Genomic DNA, 21,165 nt, shown 5'->3' with positions numbered 1-21,165 from the left:
ATGTGCTCTGCTTGGCCATTGGTGGGTGGATGGAAGGGATCAGACTGTATGTGCTGGATGAGGTACCTATTCAGGATCTTCTGGAAGTCCCAGGAGCTAAAAGTGGTCCCATTGTCTGTGACTAAGGTCTCGGGGATCCCATGAGAGCAAAAGACCCTCCGTAGGGCTCTGACCGCGGCGAAGGTTGAACCTAAAGGAATCACCTCCAACCACTTCGTGTAGGCATCCACCGGGGTAAAGAATATTTGGCCGTGGTATGGCCCTGCAAAGTCTAGGTGTAGCTGGGACCACGGCACACGATTGGACTCCCAGCGGTGGATGGGGGTGCTGGGCAGATCTGACCGGGACTCTTGGCAGGGTAGGCACCTTTTAACCCACCTCTTCGTCCATCCCCGGCCACCATACATAACTACGTGCCAGGGCCTTCATATGCACTATCCCCGGGTGCATCTCGTGCAAGGCTTTGAGCACTTGCTTCCAAAGTGCGGGGGGAGGGACCACCACCCTGCTACCCCAGAGAATGCACCCTTTGTGTATGGACAGTTCTTCCTGGCAGGATGCAAATGCCCTGAAATTAGCGTCCAGTTTGCCCATGGGTCACCCCCTTCCCACCCAGTCAAAAACGTGTGAGAGGATGCAGTGTGGAGAGGCTTCAGCGGCGTGGAGAGGCCTCTCCGGTAGAGTCTCCAGTAGCATCACATGGTGGGCAGGGGCCATGTCGGGGTCCATCGAGGGCAGCAGAAGGCGGTTGAGGGCGTCTGTGTTTCCCATTGCTTTAACAGGGCTGTGGACTAGCTTATACGTGTACGAGTTGAGGAACTGGTTCTACCTCAGGATGCGCTGTGACAGGATTTGCGGTGTCTGGCGGTCAAGGGCAAGGAGGTCCAGCAGCGGCTTGTGGTCTGTGGCAATCATGAAACGCCTGCCGTAGAGGTAGTCATTGAATTTATATACACCCACCACGATTGCCAATGCATCTTTGTCTGTTTGGGCATAGTTTCGCTCCACGAGTGTCAGGGTCCGAGAATAACAGGCCACGGGGACTTCCCTCCCATCTGGAAGTTGGTGCCCCAGGACGGCGCCCACCCTGTATGGGGAAGTGTCGCAGGCTAGAATCACTGAAAAGGACTCATCAATATGGTGGAGCACCGCATTGGCAACCAGGATGTCCTTAACCGCCTGAAAAGCGGCGGCCTGCTTTTTTCCCCAGACCCACCGGGCATGTTTATCAAGGAGCCTATGTAGGGGTTCTGCGAGGGCAGCTTTGTGAGGCAAGAAGGAATAATAAAAGTTCAAGATTCCCAAGAAACTTTGCAGCTCCACCTTGCACATGTGGGCCAGGGCGTGGACTATCGCCCTGGTCTTGTCGGCCATCAGGTGTATTCCTGCAGTGTCCACTGCGAACCCCAAGAACTCCACCCTCAGCACCCCGAAAGAGCACTTCTCCCGCTTCACCTTAAGTCCCATTGTCTGAAAGCGGCAGATTACCTCTCGCAGATGGCAGTTGAACTCCTCGACGTCCGGAGCAGCGATCAAAACGTCATCAAAAAAAGGTTGTCGTCTGGGAATCCCTTTAAGGAGAGAGTCCATTATGTTCTGAAAGAGTCCCAAATTGCAATCACCGCACCCTGAAAGCTCCCCTGTGCATCACTATTGTTTGAGCCTCAGCTGTCTCGGCATCCACTGGGAGATGCTGGGATGCTTGGGCCAGGTCCAGCTTCCCAGAAAGCTTAGAGCCAGCTAAGGATGCGAGGACATGGCTGACCACTGGGACGAGGTATGGGTTGTCCTGGAGCACTTTATTTATTGTGCATTTATAGACTGCGCATATGCGCATGTCCCCATTTGGCTTCACTGGAGTGACTATGGGGGTCTCCTATGCCGCGTAGGATACCGGCTCTAGCACTCCCTGGGCCATGAGGCGGTCCAGCTCTGCTTCTATTTTTGGTTTTAGATCGAATGGAACTCGCCTGGCCTTCAGCCTTATTGGTCTCACGTGGGGGTCAAGCTGTAAGGTGATGGGAGGCCCCTTGTAGCACCCCAGGGACCCATCAAATACCTCTGGGAATTCTCGACACACATTTTCAAAATTGTGTGTTTATATCTGCTGCACCCCGACTATTTGTATGCCCAAAGGTCTAAACCAGGCCAGCTCCAGTAATGTGGTGAGCTGGCGCTTGACCACGAGTATGTCCAGTACACCCTTAAAGTTCTTGAACAGTACCCTCACAGTGGCTCATCCCAAAATCCATACAGGGTTTTTCTGGAAGTCTTGCAGTATGAAATCAGCAGGCTGCAACCGGGGCCGGCCGTAAAGGCAGAGTTTTTTTTAGGAACTTCTCCGAGATTATGGAGATGGAGGATCCTGAGTCCAGCTCCATTAGGCAGGGAGCTCCCTCGATTTGGACCGAAACATTGACTTTATCCAGGGTGGCTAGGGGCAAATTCATTACCTGGATGCTGGTTGATGAGGTCATGTGAGCATCGATCGAGTCGTGGTGAGTGGACTGGCGCCTGTGGTTCGTCTTGGCCCTGAAAAAGCATGCGATGTGGCCCACTTTTCCGTAGTTCCTACAGTCAACGTTGTGAAAGGAGCAGTCCTGTCACTCGTGTGGGTCTCCACAGCTGGCGCATTTTGTGGTGGCGGGCCTCTCTGTAGCTTGCAGCCGGGTGAAAGATTTCGGCCCGTTTCCTGGTTGACGGCAGAGCTGGTGTGCCTCTTCCTCCTCAGGGTCGCCCAACGTCGTCTCCTCCTGGTGGACGGCTTCCACTCGGCTGGAGTGAGCCTTGGCAGCTCTCTCGAACGTGGTGGCTTCATTGAAGGCAAGATGGAGCATCAGCTCATCCTTTGCGAAAAGCTTTTGCTGTAGCCTTTCGTCCCAGAGGCCCCAGACAAATCAATCCCTCAGGGCTTCCTCCAGCTTGTCGAAGCTGCAGTTTCCCGCAATTTGGCAGAGAACGGCCAGGTAGATGGCGGCCATCTCTCCCACCCCTTGATCTCTCTTGTGGAACAGGAATCGGTGGGTGATGATGGATGGCTGGGGCAAGAAATGCCTTGTCAGGAGTTTGACTACCTCCTCATATGTTTTCGTGGTGACCTTCACGGGGGCCGAGAGACCTTTGGCAATCTCAAATGTGGCATCCCTGCAGACACTCAGGAGCACGTCTCACTTCTGTCTGTCTTCTGTAATCACGTTCGCCCGTAGGTAGTAGTCGACACACACTGCATAGGTCTCCCACCTTTCAGGTTTGGCGGGGTCAAACACTGCGATGCGGCCAGTCATTCCACTCAGGGTTGCCATGGCGGCAGCGGGCACTTCTGCCTCTCAGGGCTGCGTGCCTTCTTCGTCTCCGGCCAGGTCAGCGATTTCCCGATGGGGGAACTACCTGGCTAGCATCCCACCTTCGTCGCCAGTGTAATGTACTGAGTTACTAGACTTGTAGAAGGCAACTTGCTTTATTAGCTAGTACATCACAAAGAGAACATGGCAGGGCCGGGTCCCCGATTATATACATCTCCCGGAACAACCCTCTTACCTGGCCAGGTCCAATCCTGGCCAGTCAAACTTTCCACCACAGATCTTCATAGGCGGAGTGTATTTACATCCTTACATCCAGACACGCTGTGTTGTGAATTCAGGGACCCAATTGCAAGACACAACACTCCTATAATCCTGCTTTGGCACTTTCTACCTCATCAGAACTTGTTTCAAGTATTCAGTATTTTCTGCCAGTATTATTTCTATACCAACGGCATATAGATAGAAGTTGTACTTAGTTCTTAACTAGAAGCTGTGATGGAATTGGAAGGGTTAATAGAAAAGCTACGGATTCAGGGAGTCTGAGTCATGTGATCTGAGGGTGAGGGCCGGAGTGCTTGGAACTCTCAGGATGAGTGAGTGTCAGATAACGGCTGGAGAGTCAACTGTCAGCAACTGTCAGAGGGAGACAGTTGAAGTGGGCAGTATATGGTCAGCAGGAGAGCTGAAGAGAGAGCTGATACAGAGAGCTGTGAAGAGACTTCTGGTGAAGTGAAGCTCGCTGTTGGCTCTGTGGAGACAGCCAGGTGGCTGAGAGTGACAACTGAGTGTCACAGTGAAAGACCTGAGCGGTCACAGAAATATTTACACTACTCTTAAGAACTAACAAGGTTGCTGAGGGAGAGATGTGGGTCTGAGGGAGTCAAGAGGGCTGGGAGCAGACACACCAGTCGACTCAAGAGACCAGACACAGTGTTTGACCCCAAGAGGCCAACCTAATTAGTGTGTGGAGATTGAAGAATATAAGAACTGTGGACCCTGAGATACCTCAGTGAACCTCTGTATTGTAAAGCCTGAACTGTTTAGCAACTGTTATTCATCCAAGATACAAAATAGCCTATGTAAATACATCCGTTCTCCCCCCAGCTTAAGACTGTGTGTAAATAAAAATCTGTGGTTAACTGATAAGTTCTCTGGTGCCTGAGTATTTGGAATCAGCAGCAAATCAGCAGTGGTCCCCTACATACATAGTTATCCATCTATCTGAAAATAAAAGAGAACCCCAAAGAGACTAGAAATCCTTATTATACCCACCCCCTTTACTCAGTAGTCGTGAGGTAAAACCAGAAGAAAGAAATAAGTCAGCAGGAGGGGCTGGGGTCACCATAAGTGGTGCAGGGCAGTCATAGAAGCAACATGGCATTACATGTTCTTTTCCAAACTCTGCTGGCATTTTTTTTATCTAGCATGAAAAAATAATCTTTTGGGTTTAACCTAGGGAGATAAGGAATTCAAACACACATAAAGCCTGTATAATGGCAACTAGGCATAAAGCAGTTTATATATATGAAGAAGTCAATGAACTGCACAGCTGAGAGAAAATAAGGTTTTGCTTTACTGATTTCTTCTGGATAACTCCCGAGGGATATAAACCTTTGCAAAACTGTGCTATGGTGTGTGTGTGTGTGGGGGGGGGAGATGTTGATAAATATTACAAGGTTTGAGCTAATGTGATTTCTGAGAGGGCTGTAATTCCAAAATATATTGCTGCAATGATTATTTCTTGGTGACCAAAACCTCTCAGCCATAGCCCTCCAAATCTGAAACTTTTGTATTTAGTTATAGAACATTATAATTTAATCCAGCAGGCTAGAATATATCTAGATTCAAAGGCATCTCAGTAGTCACACTTTCACATTCAAAAGTATCTCTGGCCTTATCTTCAATTCTTATGTTTTGTTGCCTCAGTCTTCCATGTTAATTTCATTTTCAGAAGATAATCCTTAACATAAATTTGAGAACAGGAAGTGCTAGGTTTGTACACACACAAAATAAAATACCTTGTGACAACCATAACACTTTTGGCAAACTCTTCTTGCTGAGGAACGTGTTACATTTCTAACAAATAACACTGTGGCATGAATATGGGAAAAGAATAGGAACAATTAATCAAAGACATTATAAGGACAGAATTTATTGCTCAAGCCACCTTACAACCCTGTACTTGAATCTAAAAGTCATTATTATCTGGAATATCAATGTTCCTTAAAATTATGATTTTTCAACAAAATGCAAAACTCGGAGAGGTGATATCAATATTATTAGGCACACATGACCTCCATTTGCAGATATCAAAATCAGTAGACTGGGAACACATGGAGGGTAAAGAGGTTTATCTGCAAACTTGGGGAAACCCCTAGGTTTGCAGAAAAATCTTAAATCTTTTTTTCTTTTAAATTACAGGGTGGGAAGTAATTTCCCCAAATTAAAGTAGCATTCTTTGTACAAGCACAAAGAACAAACTTATATCCAGTATTCACCAATGGGACAGAGAATGTGCTGGGCCCACCAGCAGCGGCTGCTTGGCCAAGGGTCCCCCATGAGTCACATTGAGCCTGGAAGTAGCTGCATAGCCTGGGAAAGTGGCAGGAGGAAATTCCCCTCCCCATGCGTATTACGTACCCACACTTGAGTGGCTCCCAGATAATGCTGCTGGGAGTGGGGAGGAAGCTTGTCTGGAACAGCTCCAGACAAGCTGCTGACATGGGCATGGAGAGAAGCAAACCTTGGCGAGCCCACCTGGTGTAGCTCCAGACAAACCACCAAGAACAGGGAGGAGAAGAAGAAAGCTTCTGTGAGCCTTCATGGAGCAGTCCCAGATGAGCCACTGAGAGCAGGAGGGAAGGTGGTGGGTCTGGCAGCTGCAGGGGAGCCCAGGGGCCACACTGGGCCCAGCAAGAAAGTGGGGGGATGGGATTCCTCCCCATTAATATTATGGGGCCCCACTAGTTACTTATTAATTTGTAAAGGAATGGAAAAGAATTAATTTTTCCCTTTAATTTTTTTAAACGTGTGAAATATAATTCTAATTTGATCATATTCATCTTCAAAAGCCAAAGCCTTATTTTCTATTATTTCTCCTATATGTAACCTCCCACACTCCGCAGAGGTAGACTTTATTCAGATGTCACAAAGAACCCCTTTATTATCAGGGGCTGAGTTGAAATAGAAGACTTTCTGGTTTAGGAAGTCTTCAGGCTGATCTCAATCCAAATCCAACATTATAAATATCTGAATATCAAAAATGTTGGTTCTTCACGGATTAGGCATTACAATTAACTCATAGCTTTTGCCAGACCACAACAATAAACCTGACTCAGCACTCCACTCACCATATATGCTATACTGCCCTATGACGATTCATTCTAAATGAGCCAGTGCCAACTTTGTGCCTTCCTCAAGCAGATCCAGTACACACTTTTATTTTTCTGCCCAAAAGCAAACATTACTTCTCCTCAGTGCTAACTTAGATGTCAGTACTGCTATCCTCTTCTAGAGTGTGTATTACAGAAGACCTTTTGACAGCAGATGTCAGTGATGTAACCAGAATACTAGTGAAACCTAGAGTTCCAAGGAGAAAGTCACTCTTCCTCCACCTCTGGCCAAATACCTTTATTGGTAGCATAAAGCATCATCATAGAAACTGGATCAGAATTTCTATCTTTCTGATTGACTTCCGGGGGAGGAAAATGCCGAGCTGAGCTGTCTCTCATAACGGGAGCAGGCTGGAACTTCTGTTCGGGGTAGTGGAAGGCAAATTAATGCCTACTGCCTACTTTTCTCAGTTAGAGAAAAGTCCAAGACATGCACGGAAAACTTTGAGGAGATTTACCTTGGCTTAAAGGGAGCCCCGGAGGGGGACTTCTTTGAGGCTTTGAGGGGTCTCAGGGGAAGTTGAATAGTCATCATCTGCAGAAGTGCCCAGAGTAATTTATTTGACATAAGCTCATCAGGATCATAACCTTCTTGGACATTGCTAAACATCTAAAGCTTTGAAAGACCAGTGGAAACTTGGATAATTGGAAGAAAAGGTACAGAAGATTATTTTTTCATTCTGGAGCTATTTATAGCTTAAAGGGAAAAAATTAAAAGGTGGGAAAAGAAAGTATAGACAGCTTGGAAGAAGAGGGAAGGAAGAGGCGAAATTTGGATTTTATAAATATAAAGGACAGTGTTAAAACTGCTAAAAAGTGAGAAGGAATTTATTGTTTTGTCTACTTGCAATTTGGAAGTAAAAGCAACATCGTCACACTGGAACAGACCTGCAGCACATCTGAGCAAGACAGGAAGTACGTCAAGTATCATGAGATCTCCTTGTGAGTTGGTGGCAGCAAAAACAGGGAGCAGTAGAAAGAAAACCTACTCTAGGAATATATACCATTGAGAAACATCAGCGGTCATTGCTGGGAGGCTAAATTAAAAACATTGTTTTTAAAAGAATTTGGGACATTAAAAATTGTTGGAATCAACTGAAAAGAGGGTAAGAAGATAAGTACTATTGGTCATATTATTTGTGGTCTCCTCGGAATTTTTTAAAAGGAAAAAGAAATTATAAGAAATAATAAAAAGTCGCGGCCGCCATTTTAGAAAATTTAAAGACTTTAAAAATAAATATCTGGACTTTGGGGGCTCAGAGGACGGTGAAATTGGGCTTGCCATAAAGGGCAAGACCTAATCTATTGAACCTGATAGTCAAATTGAAAATTGGTGAGGTCAAAAAGGGCACCGGCTTACTTGAAAGACTATGTTTCTTGAACTGGGGGGGAGGAGTGTTGTGTCTTGCAATTCGGTCCCTGAATTCACAACACAGTGCGTGTGCGGGCGCGCAGAGGTGACCAGTGGGAGACCGCAGGTCACCGGATGTAAGGACGTATAGAAGGCTTACAAATAAAAGGATGTACTTACAAATATAGAGCATTTGCTGATGATATAATGACAGGATGTTTTGGAGGTAGGATTGTTAGCTCTTGGTTGGGAAATACCTGATGATTTTGGGGGTGGAGGCTGAGAAGGATGGGGTTTGGGGAAGGGAGGAACTTCAGTGGGATATAATGCCATAGTCCACATTCATAAACAGCCATTTTCTCCAGGTGAACTTATCTCTGTTGCCTGGAGATCAGCTATTATCCCAGGAGTTCTCCAGCCACTACCTGCAGGACATTAATTCATAGGGTCACCATAAGCCAAAAACAACTTGACACAGAGTACTTAACACAGAGAGATATGGGAGGAGATAAGTCCACAGTATATCATCATCAGTGCTGGCCCTAGGGCACATGGCCCTAGGGCGCAGGCTCCCTGTCCCGTCCCCACCACCTCCCACCCTCCCTCTGCAGCGCTGCACTCTGTCGCACTCAGAGGATCAGAAGAGTATGCTGCAACGAGGATTGGCCCTACTAGGATTGCGAAGTCCAATTCAAGAAATATCTGGGGACTCTGGGGGTGGAGTCAGGAGACACTGGGGGCGGAGCCAGGAGCAAGGGTGTGACAAGCATAATTGAACTCCAAGAGAGTTCTGGTCATCACATTTAAAGGGACAGCACACCTTTTAAAATGCCTTCCTTCCATAGGAAATAACGAAGGATAGGGGCACCTTCTTTTGGGGCTCACAGAATTGGACCCCCTGGTCCAATCCTTTTGAAACTTGGGAGGTATTTTGGGGAGAGGCACTAGATGCCATAATGAAAATTTAGCGCCTCTACCTCAAAAAACAGCCCCCCCACAGCCCCCGATACCCGCAGATCAATTCCCCATCATTCCCTATGGGAATCGTTCATGGAGGTGCATGATGGCTGTGGGGCGGAGTTTCCCCTGCTGGCCAGCTGGCTGTGGGAGGGGGGAAGCCTGTAAAACCGGGGGATCCCCCGCTGGAACCTGGGGATTGGGAAGCCTAGGCCCTACCAGCTTCAAGGCAGCCAGCATCTGAGGGTTCTTTGAAGAGAGAGCTGAACGAGGCTTCTCCCCACGCCTTTCCAGAGCCAGAAGTGAGGGGGAAGCAAAGCCTCCTCCAGCTCTCTCTTCAAAGAACACTCAGATGTCGGCTGTCTCAAAGCCAGTAGGACCTATCCCCGTCGCAGTGCACTTCTCTGATCAAGTGGGGGCAGAGCATAGCGCGGCAGAAGGGAAGAGAAGGACTGGTGGTGGTGGCAGCGGGAGAGGCAAATTTAGGCATTTAGCATGCCCCCTCCCAGTGCCTTAGGCAACCGCCTAGTTTGCCTAGTGGGCGAGCCAGCCCTGATCATTATATCATGCATTTCTCTACCCTCCATACTATTGGCTGCTACTTGCAAGACCATGGTAATGCACAACATGACGATATCCTGGCAAAGTTAAGTGGGTCTAACTGATCACAGGGATGCCATTTTATGTAGGAGGATAATGCACCATCATCAGTGTGGCTTTAAAAGACAGCCATAAGAAATTTTTTTCTGTACACAATCTACATAAGGTTCTCCCTAATGGCCAACACAAAAGCTTCAAATAGGTACAAACTTTGGCAGCCTTTTAGAAATCAAGTTAAGCTGATTTGAACACATAACTGTACTGAAATTTGCTATTTTGCTTTTGTACTCAACTGAAGGTTCTAGTTCTTTCATGACTGGAACTCATACAGCTAACGGACTACACTTCCCTGTATAAAATGGTGTTGGAACTGTACTTCTCTGGTCAGCTTCTGCTATGGAGCTCTCTTGTCAGTCTGTTTTTTCTTGTCTTTTACAGTGTTGTAACTTCTGTTATGTTGGGTTTTGTTGCTTGCACTGAAGTTCTGAGAAAGGCAGGATGTCAGTACTTTAATTAATTACTGCAACATAACCCATTATGTGAATGTCCCCAACAGGAATAATTTCACTGATGGAAGAGTTTAAGAAATGTATTACATTTTGGCATTTCACTGCACGTGCTTTGAAATCTTTGCCTTTGCCCAGAAATCAATTTTTCACTATCTTTTTCCAAATGGAGAACTGAATGTGTTGCACTGCTGACACAATAGTTTCCTGAATCTTTTTTTCTCCTCCCCTTCAAAGGCATTGTAATGGTTTTCATTTTTTAAAATCAAATAAATGTGTCTCTTGCTGTGAGTGAGCTTGCACTGTGTCCATCAAAGGTTTCCTGAGCTGTGCACAGAAGAGTAATAAAAAATCCCTAAAATAAAAGAAAAGAAAGCATTAAATGTTAAAAGAGTAGTCACATTGAATCTGCAATTTTCTGGTGTACCATTCTGCATCAGTGGAATAATGTGTAATATGGTACCATCTCCTAGAAAAAGACCATTTGCTGTTGGCAGAAAGCAGCCATGGCACCTGCACAGATCATACCTTTTCCCAAATTCTTTTTGTGGGTTGCTAGGGAAAGAGGAACACTGCTCTTGAAATGAGTAGCGTTGCACACTGCTGTGTTTGAAATGATCGCTATGATGAAACACTTCACTGTTTTAGAGTGTTTAAATGGCATTAGGCACCTTCTGACATGCAGAACAGTGCCATTTGGCATACAGAGGAAACAACAGATTACTGCCAGCAGAGAATGGATTTTTGGCAAAGAGATCACAACACAAACCATTACCTACATATTCATTTTAAAAGCTATGGACTGGTTAATGAAAAAAGGCTTTTCCTTAGGGTTAGTTCTAACGCATACCCTTTGAGGTTTCAATCCTATGCAAAGCAGTCATCTAGCCCAGCATTATTGCACTTTTTTTCTCACACTTCGTAATGAGTACGTAATTTTTTGTGATCCAGCCACCGTGAGCACTGTTTCCCGAGAAAGGAGAAGCAGAAGCATTTTTAAAAAATAAATAACATACACAGCTAGGATGGTCAGCAATCACAGAACTAAAATGCCAATCCCTCAGAAGTTTTTGATCTCCTGCAGGGTTATTAGCATGTAAATTTAATCTGACACTAAAATGATCACCATAATTGAGAGTTCAAGAAGATGTAGCCATAAAGAAAGCTGGCATTAAACACACCTAACTCTTCAGTCCAATTTCTTTGTCTCCCAATTATAATTTAGAACGTAAGGGCATTAACACATCTTTTTTTTGCTTATGTTACTCAGTAAAACAGTATGTACAGTGATGGTGTTATGAATTAGTTGTTGCAGCAGAAATATTAACAACTCAGAAACCACTACTTGGTACACCTTCAGATAGTTAATTAATTAAAAAATATTAAAAACACAATATATCAGAACATGTTTCCCCCCAAATAATCACATTCATAAATTTTGTAGGCATATATCTCAATAATTCATAGAATCACAGAATTCGAGATTACCAAGGCTATATTGCATGACTCAGAAGCCAGAATGTCCATCAAACATACTACCATGGATCAGCCTTTTCAAGCAGAATGCATGTGATCCCCAGGAATGCACCTCATCAACCAATAATCCCAACATAACTAAAACTCAGGAGTCAACCCAAGTGCTACAGATCTCTCTCTCTCCAGATAGATAGATAGATAGACAGACAGACATTTCAACATTCTCTTGCCAGTTTAAGAAAAAACTCCCCAGCCAAAACCAATAGGCAGTCTGTACCTGAAGATGCATCCTGGGAATCCAACTGTCCCTGAAGATGTTTCTTGGAACCTGTAAGGCCCTCATGTACCCCTGCAAAGGGCACACTGGGAAAAAGATGCTCCTCATAGTTCTTCACCCCCAGTTCTTTCACAGTACAAGTGCCAACTTTGTTTGGATCAGGAGTGGGCCAGAGTGAGGTCTGGAAGTGTACAGTATAAACCAAGATGTAGTTCAGGCAGCAAAAGGAAAAGTCTTTGCTTGCTATTTTGGGAGGTGGCTGTAGGGCAATGTTTCCCAACCTTTTTGGCCCCAGGGACCGGCCCGTCCATCGCGACCCCAGGCCTGGTCGGCGGGGGCACTGAGTTCGTACTCCCCCCCACGGTGCCTCCTCCTCCCTGCCCCCCATGACACCTCCTCCTCCCTCCATTTGTCCAAGTTTAAGGCTGGGAAAGGCAGCAGTGAAGTGCCTCCCTGGCTCTTTAAAGGCCGACCCCTCCCTGTCGATCAGCTGATCTGTGGGGAAGAGGTTGGCCTTTAAAGAGCTAGGAAGGCACTTCACCACCACCTTCCCCGGCCTTAAGGAGGAGGGAGGAGGAGGTGCTGCGGGAGTGGGTGAGGCAGCGAAGTTGAGCGCTGCTGCGGGGGGCAGCGAGGCTGTGTGGCCCGGTTGCCAACACGCCACGGACCAGGACCAGTCCACGGACCGGGAGTTGGGGACCCCTGCTATAGGGCTACCTGTTTTCCCGTCATCTAAAACAAAAGATGGAGCCCACAAGAAAGATAAAATTCCTCCTTATCACAAAAGTCCAACACATTTGGGTCCTCTCTTCCTAATCCTGTCACCTTAATTAATGGGTCATTCCCACAACTGGGTAGCCTTTTCTCTTCAGCAATCTAGGATCATCAGCAAACATTGGCACTCTGACCTTCTTGGACAAGCTACATCTAGAAGCATTAACAGTTCCTGCTTACATCCATCTCATGGCCCCATTCTCTGAGCAAACACAGAACACTACACTTTTGTATCTAGCAAATGGGAAACATTTAACTTACCCCCACTACACAATGGAAATCCCATTAAACTATTATATAAACCACTTAACACACCCAGCCAGAGGAGAGAGCTCCTCTCTTTGTTACTATATCTTGTGTGCAAGCACACCATAGATGTGTGTGCATGTTCAGATTTTATTTTATTTTATTATAAATAAAATCCATTTTATTTTACTACTTGGCCTGGTTATTGCCTCTAACAAGAGGGTCTATTTGGGACTATCTCCATAAACACAGATAGTGGATTCTGCTATACCTCATCTCTTGCTGTGCTCTGCCTTTTGAAGCTAATTTCCCCAAATAAAGATCAAAGGCAAATATTTATAATTTTGTTGGGGTAACACAAAAAAGTGTGACTTCAATTGTTCCGAAATATATTTCAGCTTTCGACTGACCTTCTCTCAGTTACAATAGGATATTTCTCACCCACCGCAGTCATAAAATGCTGAGTTGTCTCGGTGGCATAAGGATCTTAATATGTCTCTTACATCAGACCAATGGCACTCCATTTGGTCTTCCAATATATCCCAGTCCCAAACAATACAGATTCATCTCCAATTTTACAATTGCACTTCTCATTAATACCTTACTTTCCTTAGCCACTGATGGACCTCTGCTCCATATTTTTATCTAACCCCTCTTGAACCACCTCCTGTGGCAGTGAATTCCACATGTTAATCACCCTTTGGGTGAAGAAGTACTTCCTTTTATCCGTTTTAACCTGTCTGCTCAGCAATTTCATCGAATGCCCACGAGTTCTCGTATTGTGAGAAAGGGAGAAAAGTACTTCTTTCTCTACTTTCTCCATCCCATGCATTATCTTGTAAACCTCTATCATGTCACCCCTCAGTCGACGTTTCTCCAGGCTAAAGAGCCCTAAGCGTTTCAACCTTTCTTCATAAGGAAGGTGTTCCAGCCCTTTAATCATTCTAGTTGCCCTTTTCTGAACTTTCTCCAATGCTATAATATCCTTTTTGAGGTGCGGCGACCAGAACTGCACACAGTACTCCAAATGAGACCACACCATCGATTTATACAGGGGCATTATGATACTGGCGGAAGGAAGGAAGGAAGGAAGGAAGGAAGAAAGGAAGGAAGGAAGGAAGGAAGGAAGGAAGGAAGGAAGGAAGGAAGGAAGGAAGGAAGGAAGGAAGGAAGGAAGGAAGGAAGGAAGGAAAGAAGGAAGGAGAGAGAGAGAGAGAGAAAGAGAAAGAAAGAAAGAAAGAAAGAAAGAAAGAAAGAAAGAAAGAAAGAAAGAAAGAAAGAAAGAAAGAAAGAAAGAAAGAAAGAAAGAAAGAAAGAAAGAAAGAAAGTGACAACTAGAGTCTGAAATTGTCCTGGCTGGATTGTGAACTGTGGCTAAAAATCCAGTGAGGCATATATGACATGTTTTGTAAATCACTAGTTTCAATCCTGAAACCAAATAAAAATTTCTGAAACTAAATAAAAATTTATTTTAACAATGCCATTGTCCCATAGTTGAAAGGCAAACAGAGGCAGACTGAAATATTAGAGGTTTAGCAATTATACATGGAGGTTTCAGTCCAGCCAGTCGGGAGTTGGATTATTTCTTCTACTACTATTCATAACCACTCAGTTCACTAACACAGATGCAGGATAGACACAACACCAAATAGAAACAGGACCACAAGCAGAGTGAAACTTGTTGAATGGGACTTTGTCCCACATGCTGCAGTCTACTGAAGTTTCCAAAATTCTGCTCATGGGACCAGGGGCCCTCATGGAGAGTGTAGAGGAAGCAAATTGAGGAATGGCAAAATGAGGAAATATCTCATCCTCTCCACCAACAGAAAGTGCTGTTTCAGTGGTTTAAGTGCCATTATGCCAGCAGACCTTTTGATCCAATTTATAGTATTAAAATGTATACACAAAGCACTGTTCAATTCCACTGTGCAGTTTTAGCTATTAGGTGTGCATTTTTTAAGATTGTGGTGTTATACTGACATAAATCTCTTTATACTTTTTTCCTGAAAGGGATAATTTATTAAATTTATTGTTTTTTAATTAAACACTGGTCATGAGCCAGCTCAAGTTAAACCCCACTGATTTCAGTGAGAACACAGCATATCACTCCCTTCTGTGGAAGCCAATGGGAACTTTAAAGGGAACATTATCATCACTTTTGCCATTACTGTCACATAAATATCTCAAGCTATCTTACATACTTTTACAATAAACCTAGATGGATCCCTTCCTAGTTGTTTTTGAGTAGCTCACAAAGTATTACAAGATATCTTACGTCTTTTTAAAAACCTACATGAAAGGGATACAAACAATTTCAGATCTTAAAGAAAGCACACTATTTATTCCTTATTTTAATACCTAAGGTTAATTTGACCACCAGCAGGATGCAACTCTGAAAACAACATTCTGTTGAGATGAGGCTCCAGATTTACCTCCGCTCTACAAAAGCCTAGGAAGGAAACAGAATGCAGTCTAGGTAACTTTTTGTATATACAAACTGAGAATCTTTCAGTCTCAGAACCCATGTATATCTTGTATTTCAGTCAAATTGGTATGTTGATTCAGCCAGTACATTAAGGAATTATTGCCTTTTCCGTGTCCACTGATTTCTCTATAGTGCCACTGGGATGAAATATTTGGCACAGTTCTTTGACTCTTTTTTTCTCTTTAACAATTGTCTTGTATGCCTGCAAGGTTATGGATGCAAACATAGCCTCTCCCACCTCAAGGCATTCTCTTCATTGCTTCCACATGAAGACCATTATACCAGCATACATAGATGTCAGCAATATAAACTGCCCTTTATCTAGTCTAAAGGCATGGTTCCAGTTCTGCACCTGTCTGTGACTGCCAAGCTGGTTTCTGCCAGCACCATCGCTGTTCTTCATATTGTTGGCCCTGTCCTCTTACACTAGAGGGAATATATGATCCTGTTCCATATATTCTCAAATAATGTAGCCCATCTTTGGACACCAGCCCTGGGCACTGAGCCAGCCAGATGGATGGTTTCTGCTCTATGAACCTGAATAATGAGATTCAGAAAGAGAGAGCATACAATACGTGCTTATTGTGAATGTCAATATTGTTATCTGTTGGGGGGGATTTGGGGGGGGGGGTTAGCGATCAGATTCAAATGTAAGATAAAAACAGAAATATGATGAAACTCTGGGCTTTAGAAAAACTTAAAATATATACCTCTAAGAAAGATGAAAATGGTTAGTATTTGGAACTCTTACACTGAATGACAGCAAAACCAATACATTATTCAACTACTCTAGATGCAACAAGAACAGCCAGGTAATCTGCCATCCATGTATCACATTTCTTAATCATTTTTGGGATGGCATTTCACAGTCCAGCCTCTGTTCGGCATTATACTCTCAGTTGCCATTCAAAACTTCATCAAAAATGAGACCAAACCATAGCTCTCTTCCTCCAGGAGATTTGTCACCTGTGAAGTACCTCACTTAAAAACAAAATTAAAAAATCAAATTGAATTAATTATACTCCAGCAGCATGGCATATAAACAAACAATAGGAAACGCCTTTGATAAGCAAAAACTATTACACATCTTGGATAAGCAAGCTATTACATGCTATACACCCTGCTAGGCATCTGATATCTGTATGCAAATAATAACCATCTGTGTATGTCTAGTGCATCAATCAGAAAGCTGGCATATACTCTATTGAGAGTAATTATTGAGAATGTTATTCTTTACAGGTAGTTTTTATTATCCCAATCACTCAAGGTGAGGCAGCTTGGCTGAAATGTTGAAGTAACAATACAGATTTGGTGAGCTCAGTATCAAGAAAGCTCTTTAGTGTCTGAAAATTGTTTTATTTAAAATTGCACCAAACATCACAACATTTGGAATCTAAAAGCTGGCATTTTTAACTGAGCAATGGAATCGATAAGAATTTATAAAATTCCATTTTCCAATTATAATTTTTTTAACTGCTTTGAAGCCTCCATTTGTTTTTGATCAACACTAATAGCAAATTATAGAGCACTGCAAGATATAAATAACCTCCCAACAGACTTGAGCCAGGATCCAGAACTCCACAATGCATGGAAGTCTGCATGAGCAAGTGCTTCCCTATTATGTTGAATTCTGTGAAATGTTCAGTACCTGCAGTACCGAAAATGAATAAAAATAACAACACTCACTTCCTACATATATAACAAAATAATGGATCAGGTACTAACATATATTTATATTTCTCAGATTTACATTCTGAGGCAATTATAATTGCTACATGCAGTCTACATACAACGTATTTCCCAGCTATAAAAAGGGTATAATACCAAACAGTATCCATAACACATTAGTTGCATTGCAACAGAATCCTTTTATAAAATATTTTTGAAGAATATATTGCAATTTTTATTTACAAATGGACCAAAACACATCCTGTAAACAACTACTTAGTTCTGGTGACTTTAAAAAAATGTGTTGTCATTTTAATCTCAGAAAAAGCCATTAAGAGATGCAAGTGTGACTTCTTGCATGACACAGGCAATACAATCCTTATTTAACTCTTCTGAGTAATAAAAAATACACAACCCTCTCAACTACTGCTTTGGTAGGTGAATTTTCCTTATAGTTGAATGATTCTGTGCTCTACTTCCAGTTTCCACTCATCAGAGTGCAAACTTCCAGCCACTAGAGAATTGCCCACTAAGCTAAAGAGCTCTCTAGTATTAAATATTTTCTCCTGCAAAAGAAAGATAACAGAGAAAAATCTAAAGAAAGGGATAGATTTCTGCTGGGAGGATTGAAAATATGGAGGTAGTGTTGAACTGCTGACTAGGAAACATTTTAGAGTTCTGACTGCAAGAGACTCTGATAAGTAGGCTAAACATGTGACTGACCACTAGTGGGTTAGGGCTAGCCCTTACTCTTCTTAGTTTTTGATTTTTTTAAAAAAAACCCTGCCCCCATACACTTATTGTGGAACAAGATTTACATTCTGAGGCAATTCTAAACTGTTTCATGTGCACACAAGCTGCTTGTTTGTTGGTGAGATCCTGCATGTGTGACTGATTATTTAAAAAGGGAGCAGTTGGCACTGTGGAATATGGAAAAGATGTCAAATTACTGTGTTTTCACACACAAACTTCACAACCATGTTAGTCAGCTATTGGATTCAGCCTGCTATTGCTTGAAGCTTGGGAGTAGAGTCAAACCCTCACCTGGATACTGTGATGTCAGTTCTATCAGAAGTCAATTATGGAAGAAGCCTAGGTAGGTCTACTCAGATGCAGATCCCATTTTATTTAATGGGAGTTACTCTCAGGAAAGCATCCTTAGGATTGTACTGTCAGATTACTGAGAAAGGGCAACCAGAGATATGAACAGGGGGAACTAACAGGAAAGTTTGTGTGGGAGTTTAATAGCAAAGTGTATTACCAATAAATGACAGCCATTTAAGGAAACCAAAGGGCCAAGGGGGCAAGGATCCTTGGAGACAGAAACATAGTACAGGTGTCCAGGGATGTACACCTCACTTTAAAATTTGGTATTTTCCAGATCCGGATATCAGGAAGCAAAAAAACAAACAAACCAGTATTCCTGATCATCCACATTCCAAACACCTGTTTGCTAGTGCCTGACACAAGTCCAATTCTACGTGCCCATAAAAAATGTGCCCCCAGCCATCCTCCGCTGTTTCCTATGGGAAGGAGATTCCATTGTTTCCTCTAGGGCAAAGAATAGCAAAAGGCGCAACAGCAAGCAAAGCAACTCCTGGCAAAAAGCCTCTCAGAACAGACAAAACTAACAAGCCTAAAGAACAAATGCAGAACCAGAAGAAGTGTGGAAAGAATGTACTAAAATGAATGGCATTGGGAACCATGGGAAGGATTGAAGGCCACTGGATATAATGGGAATCAAGAATGCCAACTGACCTGCATTAACCTACTGAAATATATGACAGCATAGCTAAGTTGCAATGAAAATATGAACTGTATTATGAATGAAGGCCTCTGGTCCACCACCGACTGCTCCGGGAGTGGAATGACAGCTCCCAAAGTGGAATTACAACTAATAAATATTTTAATTAATTAGCATGCATTAAATGAACAGGTAGTTGCCAACCCTGAGTCAGACGTAAGCTGAAAGATAGAATCAAGAGAGTCAAACCCCTCCCCTGCCCTAGATAGCCCAAGCAAGCCCGATCTCATCAGATCTCAGAAACTAAGCAGGGTTGACTGTGGTTAGTACTTGGATGGGAGACTGTCCTCGAAATATCCAGTCAAGAGGACAGGGTCAGGCTCTATTCAGTCACCTCCCTGAATATCCGCCAAGCCCCAAGCTGGGGTCAGTCACCAGAGGTCGACATGACTTCCAGGTACAGACACACACACACACAAATACAAAAAAAGAGAGAGAGTCAAATCTCTCCACAATGTCTGACAGCTGTTTAATATCATAACAAAAGCTCACTTTGCAGAAAGACAAAAGATGATGATATTGGATTTATATCCCGCCCTCCACTCTGAAGAGTCTCAGAGTGGCTCACAATCTCCTTTACCTTCCTCCCCCACAACAGACACCCTGTGAGGTGGGTGGGGCTGGAGAGGGCTCTCACAGCAGCTGCCCTTTCAAGGACAACCTCTGCCAGAGCTATGGCTGACTCAAGGCCATGCTAGCAGGTGCAAGTGGAGAAGTGGGGAATCAAACCCAGTTCTCCCAGATAAGAGTCAGCACACTTAACCACTACACCAAAAGAAGAAGAACCTTTCCCCCCCTCCCCTCAGTTTCTTCTAAATTTCATCCTAAACTGCAAAAGTTAGCAGGGTAATCATTCTTACATGAAACAGTACAGCTTAGGAAGACAAAGGCAGACATTTCTTGAGAACCACATGAAACAAAAATTAAAAAGGAGGCCATGAAAATGGTAAGCTAAAAGGTATAGACAGATCTTGAACATGTACCCTGGAGTAAGAGTATTCAATCAAATTTTCATTTAAAATCTTGAGAAAGTAAGTTGCAATTCTCTCTTTGTCTGCTCCGATGTTGCTAGCCCACTGTTGGTCAATAGAATACTATTTATTGTTGTGACAAATGACTGCTTACACATCTAGGTGGGAAGCTTTTTTTTGCCTGTGCTCCCATATAAAGCCTATTTATGAATGTTCAAAGAAAAAACAGGGAGACCTCATTTGGCTTAGAATCTTTCTAATAAATGAGATTTCCAAATTTTCTTCTACCTCCATCTTAATTTAGAAAGTGAGAAAAATCTGAATTCAAAGAGAGTGTCTAGTAACAGGTTACCAGACAAATAGCTATTGCAGATCCAGGGGTGAGGGAGAGAGCGAGAGTACAAAGAGAAGAGATCACAGACACTTTTGGGGGGGAACACACAAACTGACCAGGATAGACCAGGTAAGCCCAATCTTGTCAGATCTCAGAAGCTAAGCAGGGTCCTGACTACATTGTCCTGAATTAATTTAAATCCTACTGATTTTAATATTTGCTCTTATATATTAAATCAAGAAAGCAACAGGAGACAGCCTATAATTTAGAAGATCTGGTAAAACAAAAACTCTTTGAACACCAGGTTAAAAACAACCAATGGAAAGCATCTGGCAATGTTCACCCAGAAGGGAATGCCACAAGATAACTGCCTCAGTCTGAGAAGGGAGCTGGAACTCAAATTCCTCCTTCTGAAACTGTTTTAGACTTTTTTTAAAAAAAATCAATCAATACATATATACCACTCCCCCAAGAGACATGCCATTGTCACACGCTGGGATGTGAATTGCTATTTTCAAGCAACATTTATCTCAGGCTTATTGCCAGATATCCCTGCAGGCTTTACCTTGATAACTTCAGTTGTTGTTCAGTCGCACAGTCGAGTCCGACTCTTTGCGACCCCATGGACAAAGTCACGCCAGGACCTCCTGTCTTCCACCATCCTCCAAAGTCTACTCAAATTCGTGTTTGTTACATCAGTACCACTGTCCAGCCATCTCATCTTTTGCCGTCCCCTTCTTCTTTTGCCTTATGTCTTTCCTAGCATCAGGATCTTCTCCAGGGAGTACTCCCGTCTCATTTGGTGGCCAAAGTATTTGAGCTTCAGCTTCAGCATCTGACCTTCCAGGGAACGGTCAAGGTTGATTTCCCTAAGGACTGACTGATTTGATCTTCTTGCAGTTCAAGGGACTCTCAAGAGTCTTCTCCAGCACCACAGCTCGAAAGCATCTATTCTTCTGCGCTCGGCCTTCCTTATGGTCCAGCTCTCACAGCCATACATTACTACTGGGAATACCATTGCT

The sequence above is a fragment of the Heteronotia binoei genome, chromosome 21 (assembly GCF_032191835.1).
Source record: "Heteronotia binoei isolate CCM8104 ecotype False Entrance Well chromosome 21, APGP_CSIRO_Hbin_v1, whole genome shotgun sequence".
In the NCBI taxonomy this organism is placed as follows: Eukaryota; Metazoa; Chordata; class Lepidosauria; order Squamata; family Gekkonidae; genus Heteronotia; species Heteronotia binoei.
Note: the sequence above shows the minus strand (reverse complement) of the source record.